The 11,553-nt window shown below is 28.7% G+C and overlaps 1 long non-coding RNA gene across 2 annotated transcripts; it reads right to left on the reverse strand.

Annotated features, from left to right (window-relative positions):
• Positions 1–598: 598 nt before the first annotated feature.
• Positions 599–10,285, reverse strand: LOC112749692 (uncharacterized). Of its 2 annotated transcripts, XR_011872949.1 has the most exons (4): positions 10,148–10,284; positions 9,718–9,802; positions 1,601–1,742; positions 599–1,089 (listed from the first exon to the last, which is right to left on the reverse strand). It is a non-coding gene; the product is annotated as an uncharacterized lncRNA (long non-coding RNA). The 2 variants fall into 2 exon arrangements; XR_003175156.3 differs by having other exon boundaries at positions 9,718–10,285.
• Between the last annotated feature and the right edge of the window lie 1,268 nt (positions 10,286–11,553).

The raw sequence follows: 11,553 nt of genomic DNA on the forward strand, positions 1-11,553 counted from the left end.
GTTTTGTAGAAAAATAAAATATACAAAAAATAATTAAATATTTTTACTTACTTAAAAAATAAATTTGATACAAATATTTTTTCAAAATATTTCAATATATGTACTAACATAAAAATTTAATTATCCAAAATACTATTAGAAATATTTAAAATATCAATAAAAACTAGAGTTAAATTAAGTACATGAATAATTAAACATATATCAAATTCTAAATATACTTAATAACTGAATCAATAAATTATTATTATTATTATTATTATTATCAACTATATTAAACATGGTTTAATAGTTATTCTGCAGGTCCCTATAGTTTCATCGAATTTTTAATTAAGTCCCTATACTTTTTTTCTTTTCAATTGGGTCCTTATACATGATTTTTTTTTTCAATTTAGTCCCTATTAACGTTAAATGTCAAAAAAATATTAGTGAATTGTGAAATTACTTGTATATCCTTGAAAAGAAAAAATAATATATAGGAACTCAATTGAAAAGAAAAAAAAGTATAGGGACCTAATTGAAAATTTGGAAACTATAAATATTCAATAAAAGATATTCCTATAACATTGATAAAATGAAACAAAAATAGTAGTAATAAGTATATATAAAATTCAGTTTTCATCATTCAAGTATTCATTATGATCATGTAATATTTTATATTTGTGTGGATTCATGGAATATAGTTTGTGTCTTTATCATATCATGGTACACCATAGAAAACCACAAGGCTATGTAATTTGTGTTATTGAAATTTGAAATCTAAAAACGAAAACTATAGAAAACGTAGTTACAGTATAATACAGATAATCTGGAAATCAGTTCTTGTGTTGCATCCTCCACTCTCTGAACCAGCATAGGGATCAACAATAACATTGATAACGTCCGGTTTTCGAGTCGAGAAAGATTATACTTGAGTTCGTCAGATGCCCTTTCCACTAAAAGCTTCAATCAAAGCATGGTAGTCTACTTTTGGAACAAAAAAAGTCGGAATATGATCATCTTTGTGAGGTCTATTCATCTCTTTGAGGGTTCTCCAATCACCTCCATATACACCTCTATTATTGAAAACAATCACTACCACATATAATTGGTCTGGATTGAAAACAAAAATTAATCATCACACAATTGCAAGAGCAATTTATTGCATATAAAAACAAAGATATGCAACCATATATGATCATATTAACATAATGAAAGAACTTGTATATGGCATATGGTAACAAAAATCATTGATATAGTAATAACTAGAATTGTTTAAAAAAATTATTTTTATATAGTTCTTCAAACAAGAGAATCAATTTGACTGAAAAAAATTCAAAAGCAAGTATATTGAAGGTATGAATTTTTTTCTCTGTTCAGCTAGAACAAACAATACATATTTTCTCAAGTATCAAAAAAGACAAGACATGGACAACAGTCCAGAATTTGCACATTCCTGGATTAACACTAAGCCTCATGATATGTTATGCTGTTTTATAACAAACTTTTAATAAAAGATAATTTTTTTACATATTTTATAGTCCTTCAAGTTTATAATTGATGAAAAAAATCCACAGAAACGTCTTGGAAGTACAGTGATAAACTGACATGTAAACTAACTTACATTTGGAGAGTTAGCATTATTTCCTTCACTGCTACCTTCACTTGCTATAAGTTTATAATCTAACCTCAATGAAGTTAACAATGACATTCAGAACAGATCCATTAGTATCTTTCAGAGCGCTTCTAAAATCATTGCATCGTACCTGGGGAGAAGATAAACAAAAGCAACCAAGTCTCAGAATACTTCAAAAATAACAAAATATCTTTCTTATTTTATTGAAGCATACAACAATTTTAACCAGAACTACAATTTTAATCAACATCATTTAATTGCAATAATTCATATAGAATTAGTGACATCAATTCGCATACTGCAGAGGATTCTTAGCATCTTCGTCATTTTGAGAGGAATCAACCATAGCAACAGAAGGATCAGGTTGATGAATCATAGTGGTGACAGGGGTAGCATCTTCGCCAGAAACAACAATGGCATTACCTCTCCCAAGCATCATAGAAGGATTCTCCCTCTTTCTGCCAGAAGGTCTGAACATTTGTCATTAGCTTAGTCCATCTCTGCGAGAAGGAGAACCTGTTCAAGAATTTGTTAACAGCCTTATCCCAAGTGTTCACACTTCCTCTGGGTTCATAAATCCACCATAGCTTTGCTTGATCATTCAGAGCAAATGGGAAGAGTATTCGCTTGGAGACTTCAGGCTCCATTCCATTGGTCTCTACAGTGTCACAGAACTACAGGAAGTCAGTGGGTGTCCATGAAATTGGCAATGTTGCTGCATCAGCATGATCAGTAGGGGTGGCAAAATGGGTTGAACCCGTCAGGCCGACCCGCTAAATCCGCTGAAAAAGGCGGATCGGCTAGGATTTGGAGCCCGCCAAATTAAAAAATCTGCCAAACCCGCACCGCCAAATTGGCGGGTTTTGGCGGGCGGGGCAGGGTGGGCCGGTCCGCCGGTCCGAAGATTTTTATTTTTTATTTTTTATTTTTTATTAAATAAAAGAGTGATTACTATTATAAAATTAATAATTATAAAATTTTCAAACAATTTTTTTTGTTTTTATTTTTATTCTTCTTTTAGTTATTAACTTTATTTATTTTATTTTACAATTTCGTATATTTGCTCAAATTATGTGACTTATTTTTTAAAATAAAGATGGTTCTATTGACAAATATTATTTTGAACAATTTTATTGAAGTTAAAAATTAAAAAAAAAAGATAGTAAAAAAATTATATTATAAATTGACTATTTTTTATTTGTATTTGATTTTTTAATCATTATTTTTTGGTTAATTTAAATGAATTTTATTTTTCAAAAAAAAAAAAAAAGAATCAAGCATGCTAGCCCGCCAATCCGCCATAAAGTGGGGCGGGCTAGCATTTTGAACCCATCTTAGTTGGCGGGGCGGGCCGACCCGCCCGTTTATGGGGAGGGCTTAGGCAGGGCGAGGCGGATTGGGGCGGATCGGCCCGCTTTGTCACCCCTAATGATCAGGTCAAAGTTGACCTTAAAGTCATCTAGATCAATAGGAGGTCCACTAATACTCCTTCCATAGTCGTAGTCAGGAGTGGGAGCTGTATAAGACCCCAAAGTTCTTCTGAACTGTGCATTTCCGATTGGGTCCATAGTAAACTTGATAAACCCATATTTCATGAGTTCTTTTGTGCTTAATTTGAGTGATTTATACAATCCTTCACCTATTTATTCACATTAATTTCATGGTTTTACTTTCCCTTCCTTATTATGTCATATTGTGAAAAACATGTTTCCTAAGCTTTAAAATTAATTATTTTAATTACCTTTATTTCCATTCGATGCCGTGATTAGTGTGTTGAGTAGTTTCAGATTTTCTAAGGTAGAATGACTTAAAGGATGGAAAAGAAAACATACAAAATAGGAAGGAGAAGGCAAAACGAAGCTTTAAAGAAACTGGTATCCACGCGACCGCATAGACGAAGCGATCGCGTGCCAAGCACGAATCAGCAGCGATGCGGTCGCATGACTGACGTGACCACGCGCCTTAAGCAGAACGCACATGACGCGGTCGCATGACTGACGCGACCGCGTGGCAAGGAAAAGCTCCGAATGACGCGACCGCGTGACCCACGCGGACGCGTGACAGAGGCCACGTATAAGAATTTACAGAATACGCCCCCAGCGAATTCTGAAGCCCTTTTTGGCCCAGATCCAAGTACAGATAGCATAGACCAGAAGTTATAAAGTGTGAGAATGCATCCATTCAAGGAGAGTCGCATATATTTTATTTTTCAATGATTTAGATTTAGTTGAGAGGGAGATCTTCTCCTCTCTCTCTTTTAGGATTAGAAATTTAGGATTTCTTCTTGCTTTAAGAGTGACTCTTAATCCAGGTTTTACGTTCCTTTGTTTTAGCTTCCTTTTACTTTTATTTATTCCAGCACTTGAATTGATCAGTGAATTTATGAATTTCTTCCATGTTATAGATTGTTATCTGAATTAATAATATTTGAGATATTTTCAGTTTATGATTGTTCTCTTTGATTTAAGTTACCATTGCTTCCCATCTAAGGACATTTTTATTATTCCAGCAATTTTACTTTTTCCCCTTTTGGTCCTGGTTAAGAATTCAGTAACTCAACAGTTATTAAACTCAACATAACTGATAATCGTTATCTTGCTAATTGAGCTGAGCTTAAGTAATCCCAACCTTTTCTTAGGAAATAAATAGGATTCAAAGGTCAATTTAATTAGTCCCTTGACTTTCCTTTGCCCTAGTACAGGTTGATCAAGTGGAGTTTAGATTCAACTTTCATTATAGTTGAGAGAGATAACTACGTTGGACCTCCAACTTCTCTTACCTTGCCAAAAGTCTGCTTTACAGTATTTATTTATTTTAATTGCCATTTACTTTACTTGTCATTCAAATTACTTGCTTCTCATCTTCTAAACCTCGATTACAACCTCTATAGCCAATAATAAGAACATACTTCCTCGCAGTTCCTTGAGAAGACGACCCGAGGTTTGAATACTCGATTAACAATTTCTAAAGGGGTTTGTTACTTGTGACACCCAACACGTTTGCACGAAGGGATTTTTGTCGGTTTAGAAACTATACCTACAACGCGACTGTTTTTATGACATTCTTTACTGGCAAAAATCCTAACGTCAAAACTCTTCTTGTTCCTATACACACAATCAAGAAACAAGAAAATTAAAAGGCAGGTGTTTCTATGTCAGAGTATAGAGAACTTCCAGTGAGATGTCTTGAGAAGATGAGAAGAATGAAAATAGAGGGGGATAGGAGAATTCGAATTTCAAGAAAAAAATAGAAATTAAAAAAAATAATTTTATTTTATTTTATTTATTTATTTAATTCTAAAGGAATAAAAGAATTGAAAGCTAAGACAACTAATTAATTAAAAGAAAATTGAAAATTAATTGTGATTTTTGAAAATAAAAGAAGAAAAAAGTCAAACAAGGATTTTGAAATTTAAATTTAAAAGAAAGTAAAGATTTGAAATTTAAAAGTTTTAAATTTAAAAAAGGATAACATAAGCAAGTTTTAAAATTTAAAAAGAAAGATAAGATAAAAATTTAAAAAGATTAAGAAAGATAAGATTTAAAAATTTAAAAATTTTGAAGATCAAATTTTAAAAGATAGTAAAGATTTAAAAAGATAAGAATTTAAAATTTAAAATTTTAAAAGAAGATAAGATAGGAAGGATTTAAAGTAAAAAGATATGATAAAGATTTGAAAAGATAAGATTTGAAATTTAAAATTTAAATTTTACTAACAAGAAAACACCAAACTTAAAACTTTTAAATCAAGATAAGAAAAGATAGCAAGATTTTTGAAAATTTAAACAAAGATAAAAGGAATATTTTTTTATTTTCGAATTTTAAAGAAAAAGAAAAACAACTAAGAGACATAATCTTAAAAATTTAAGATCAAATGACACTAATTTTCAAAAATTAAAGGAAAAACAACTAAGAGACACCAAACTTAAAATTTTTAAAATCAGACAAGAAAAATTACTAAGAACAATTCGAATATCAAGAAGGGAAAATAAGAACACTTTCGAAAATCTAAAGAAAAAGATGAAACCAGACGGGACACCAAACTTAAAAACTGACACAAGACTCAAACAAAAGACAAGGATTACTAAATAAAAGAAAAGGTTTTGAAAAAGAAAACAAAATACACAAACAAAAGAGCAAATAAACCATAAAGAATAAGGTTGATGCATAAACCATAAAGATAGTCCGGTAGTGTGTCAAACTCAAACAATTCTCGACAACGGCGCAAAAAATCAGATTGATGAATCATAGTAGCAACTGGGTAGCAGCAGCGGGGCTGCAGCCTTAATTCTAGGAACCCTAAATTTTTCTTTGGATCCTTGAGTGCTATTGCTTACGTTCAAATTTTGTTACTTATCCTGAATTACCACAAAAGAACAAAAATTAAAAACCCTAAACTCTTGACTCAGTTTTATCACACTCAAATTTTACTATTTATCTAGAAAACGGAATACACGAATGGGAATTAGGTACATTACGGTGAAATTTAAAATCCTAAATTGAGATAAGACGCAAAATTGAAAAGGCTATTTAGAGGAATTTTGCACCTTAAGGTCGATGTTGAAACGTGAAGTGAGAAAGGGTGCGAATTGGAGATCTTTGAGAATGTTCTTCCATTTCTGCTCCTGGTTACCCATTTTCAATTTTGTTTTTCTTTCTTTCTTGAATTATTTAGCTCAATGAATTTAATTTAAGAGAAATTGAAGAGCTTCCTCCAAAGCTGTGGAGGTAACCAAGACTTCGATGATGACGTCTGTGTCCTGGAATTGCCAGGTAACCGTATTAATAATGGGCAGTTTAATGTGCTACTCATGTGCTTTTACTTATTTCAACGGTTGGGAGAAGTAAACATGTTAATAGTGTTCCATTTTTAAAATTGCCAATCTTCCCTATTATATAAAATCGTCCATCTTTTTTATTATTTGAAATGTTCTATTTTTAAGAGTTTGATTCAATTTAAATTATTAATTTTTTATTATATGAAAATTGAAAAAATACACCTATCTCGTTTACAGTATAAATGAGATACATTAAAAATTATCTCGTTTACAGTGTAAACGAGATAATAATAGATAACATATTTTCGTAATAAATTTTAAAATTATTTATTTCAGTAAATAAAATATTTTTTTAATTTATTTAAATAAAAAAAATCCTTGAGTATTAAGTGAGACTAGTGTGTGTACCTATTTTATTAAGAAAGAAAATAGATCATTTACGAGCCATTAAAATGGAGAAATTTATAATTTATGGATTGAGTGATAAAATATTAGGAACAAGGTTGTTGTATGTCTTTTTTTTTTCATTTTTTTGCCCCGTCTTTTGTAGGTTTTATGAGTAATTATATATAATAATACTAATAGATAAATAATAAGTATAAATTATATCTTATCTTATCTTAGTATATATTTTGTATATATATGGATGAAAAAAGATATCATAAATGATGTTAAACGAATAAGTCTCTCATTTTTTATATTACCATAAATTTATAAAAAAAAAACATTAGAAAATTTTGAAGATTATACACTTTCATATTGAATAATATATTTAAAATCAATTATTTTATATTTTGTTAGATTCTTTAATATAATTTTTTTATTTTGATATTTTAAAAAAAGATACAAATGAAATAAAAAATAAAAAAATCAAATCTAAAATAAAAATTGAGAGAGTCAAATGAAAAATCAAAAGAGTCAAATGAAATAAAAAAATTCATCTTTTTCAAAAGATGTATGTATAAATTGAAGATAAATAATAGATATTCTAACAATAAAACGTATAGTAAAAGGAGGAGAAGACAAAAACGATTTGAGTAGGAAAGATTCGAACCTTTGTTCCAAAACTAAAAACACTGTATTTTAGTTTGAAAATGTCTTTACAAAATTAAAACTGAAAAAATTGAGAATATAAACATAACATTTTTAACTTTGTTCTATTTTTTAAAAAATAGTTTTATTAATTTTTTTTTAAATGTTTTATCATTCATATTTTTATTTTTTATTTTCGTTTTCATCGAAAACAAAAATAAAAACGCTTAAACAAGTCCCTTAATCTTATAAGACAAATTTTCTATCACAAAGTTGTATATGATCTTTAGAAATACAAATGTTATATTTAGTGAAATGATATTATTTATGAAATATACATTGATTGCTAATAGAGTTATATACATTATATACTATTAGTATCTACTTTTAATGCAATCAAATATTTCAAAATTAAATATAATTATTAAAATCAAATCTAATATAAAAAATCAACAGGGGCGTGAGAGGGTGAAAACTAAACATAGTTAATTACATTAACTAATGTAAAAAAAAAGAAATGTTTTGGCTACTTTTGGTTTTCAAACTTTTTTAAAATATAAAATATATATTAAAAATAAATTAAACAATATATATATATATAAATATATAATAATTAATTTTAATGTACACATAATATTTTTATAAAAAATTTTTAATTAGTCATCAATTATAATTAGTTAATCTAAATAGTTTTTTTAAGCAGTGACCTTAAACCAAGAAGCGCCTACATTAATTATTTGTTCTGTACAAATTAAAGATTTTTAAATTATAAAAAATATTTTATAAACAATATAACAAAATCAAGTTATTTTTATTGTAAAATTTTTATAAACAATATTTTTTAAAAGTAATCTTGTATAAGTATTTCGTAAAAACATATATTAAAGTGTTTAAATCTAATTATATTACATTATGATATTTATTTATATTTATATGTATGTATATTTGTAAAATGTGACAAAAATAATAAAATATGATATGAACTTTTTTTTCACACATAAAACTAATAATATGCCAATTTGGAGACAAAAATGGGATAATATTTTTCATAAACATAAAATATATATATATATATATATATATATATATATATATATATATATATATATATATATATATATATATATATATATATATATATATATATATATATATATATAGAATCACATCAACATGCGAAACCAATTATAACCAATTATTAAAAAAAAAGTAAGGACTAACAAGGTGATCCTTTATCTTTTTACCTATTTTTGTTTTGTGTAGAGGGACTCTCTCATCTGCTTCATAGAGAAGAATAGAAGCTGAAAATTTTTGGTTTGAGACTCAATTAGAGGTGTTCGATAATCAATCATCTTTTTTTTGTAGACGATTCAATTCTTTTTAGCAAAGCTTCAGAAGTAAAGTGCCAGAGATTGCTACAGATTCTACAGACTTACGAAGAATTTAGTGGCCAAAAGGTAAACTTGGACAAATCAGTCTTCTTTAGTAAGAACACACCAATTCCAGTCCGAGACCATTTGACGGAGATTCTCCTTGTCCCTCATGTTGGCAATCAAAACAAATATTTGGGTTTACCGGCAATGGTTCAGAGATCAAAGAAAGTGACATTTAACTACATTAAAGATAGGGTGTGTCAGAAGCTTAGCCATTAGAAGAGGGTTCTATTATCTTCTAGTGGACGCGAAGTGCTTATTAAGGCGGTGGCAACCGCAATACCCATATACACACTAAGTTACTTTACCGGAGACATTAATCGAAGAGATTCAGAGAGCCATACTCCAGTTTTGGTGGGAGTAGAAAATATCAGAAAACAGGATGCATGGATCGGATGGAAGATTTCTTGCAGACCAAAAATACAAGGGGGACTAAACTTTAAAGATTTGAAAGCTTTTAATCTTACCATGCTCGCAAAGCAAGGTTGGAGGTTAATTTCCAGACCTAATTCTCTCATCAGTAAAGTGTTACAGAGCAAATATTATAGATATTCAAGCTTCCTTAATAACTCATCATGGGGTTGAAGGAGTATTATCGAGGGCAGAAAGGTGCTAGAAAAAGGTATACTATGGGAAGTAGGAAGGGGATTTAACATCAGAATCCGAAAAGACTCATGGGTGAAGGATTATGTTTTAATTACTCTTATTACTACCACGACAATGACTGCTAATCTAGAATGGGTTTCACAATTACAGCATTCAAACAGAACATGAAACCAGAATTTAATTCAGTCCAATTTTAATCCAGAAATAGCTACAGCAATAATCAACACTCCAATTCATGAGACAGAGGATAAAGTTACCTGGATACTGGAAAAAGGGGACGGCTTCACTGTTGTTTCAGGATACAAAATAACTTTTATCTTCTGCCACCCACCAACTGAATACCTGATAGAACAATGCAAAAGAAAGGACTTATGGAGGAGCATATGGAAAATTAATTGTCAACTGAAAATAAAAAATTTGCTCTGAAAACTGATGCACAGAGGACTTCCTGTGAAAGAAAGGTTGAACGCCCAAATACAATCCATTGAATCCTGGTGCCCAAAATATAATCGGTCACAAGAAAGAGTTTTTCATTGTGTCTGGGAGTGCCCAAATGTGACTGAAGCTTGGAAATGTTCAAATCTGCCATGGCAGATTCGAGCTCGAGAACCATGGAAGTGGTGGATTCAGTTGGAAGAAGAACTAAGAATGGAGGAAAATCCGAATGAAAAAAGAGTAGCAGCAAACCTCTTATGGCAAATCTGGTTAGCAAGAAATGCCTGGGTATTTGAAGGTAAAATCACCCCTTCAAGAACTATAGTGGAGATGACCAGAAGTGTGCGTGAGAGAAGATGAGACCCTTGAATTTTTACTTTACCTCTTTAGTTTTCTTATGCTTAAGTCATTTTATTAAAGTTGAAACTTCCTATTCTCTTTATTACAATTCTATCTGTAGTCCAAATTGAACTAATTTTCAGTAATAAATTTGCATAACTTTAATAAAAAAAAAAAAAAACAACAGGGGAAAAAACAAATAAATTTAAAAGACAAAAGGAATGTTAGCTTATTATCAACAAAAATTATTAAAAAATTACTTCTCAATATTCTTCCATTCTATGTGACTCAAATCTCATAAATAGTAGTCAAATATACTGGTCTTGTGTATAATTATATTATGCGTTAAAATAAAGTTAAAATTTTCAAGAATAAATTTCATAAGTAAAATTATAGATAAATCAAAATTCATTCATGTCATTTTTTTATCTCAATTTTATTTTTCTATCTGGCACACCCTTAAATATGTTCATGTATATATTCCGAATTAGTTTAATTAATAGAAAGGTATTCCAATTATCATGGACCGTACCACTTAATGTTAACAATCTAAAGAGGATTGTTAATAGAACTAGTCTAATCCGCTAAAATTTGCGGGTTAACCGAGTCCGACACGCTTAAATGATTTTGAGTATTTATTTTGGAATAATACTACACATTTAAATTTTTTTGTTAACTAAATTCAATTAAGTTAGTTTAACATAACAAAAATCAGTTATAACTAGCATTATTTCAAGTCTTATTATTTAATTTAATTAGACTTGATTTATAAAAAGATTTAGATGTGTAGCATTATTCTTAATTTTGGTAGATAATAACATAAAAATTTTAGAATTATCTTCATATAAAAAGATTTTTTTATTATTAGATGATAAATTATAAGATTTAATTTTGATATATTATAATTTTTTTTAAATATGGCTAAATAAAAAAAACACATTTTTAACACGAGACTCTTCATAAAAAAATATTTTTTTATATTTTTATTTAAGTAGATGTCTTTAATTTTATCCGACCTGATTAGGGTCAGTTCAATAGACTATACTGACATATTCATTTATTGTTTAGTTTTTTATTAAAATTTTTTTAACAAGAGCCAAGTGAAAAAGAACTTAAATACTCTTTTTTTTTTGTTATAACCAGTGTTTTTGTCTATAATATTCCGAGAATATAAATTTTTTAAAATGATGTCGATTTTGTTTTATTATCATAAAAATTTATAGAATTATATTATTTTTTTAAAAATATTATAGAAGACAAAAATTTTCGTTGACTAAAAAAATCAGGATCTCCATAAAAAATATCAAATAATAAATTTT

Source organism: Arachis hypogaea, chromosome 15, assembly GCF_003086295.3.
Source record: "Arachis hypogaea cultivar Tifrunner chromosome 15, arahy.Tifrunner.gnm2.J5K5, whole genome shotgun sequence".
NCBI classification, from domain to species: domain Eukaryota; kingdom Viridiplantae; phylum Streptophyta; class Magnoliopsida; order Fabales; family Fabaceae; genus Arachis; species Arachis hypogaea.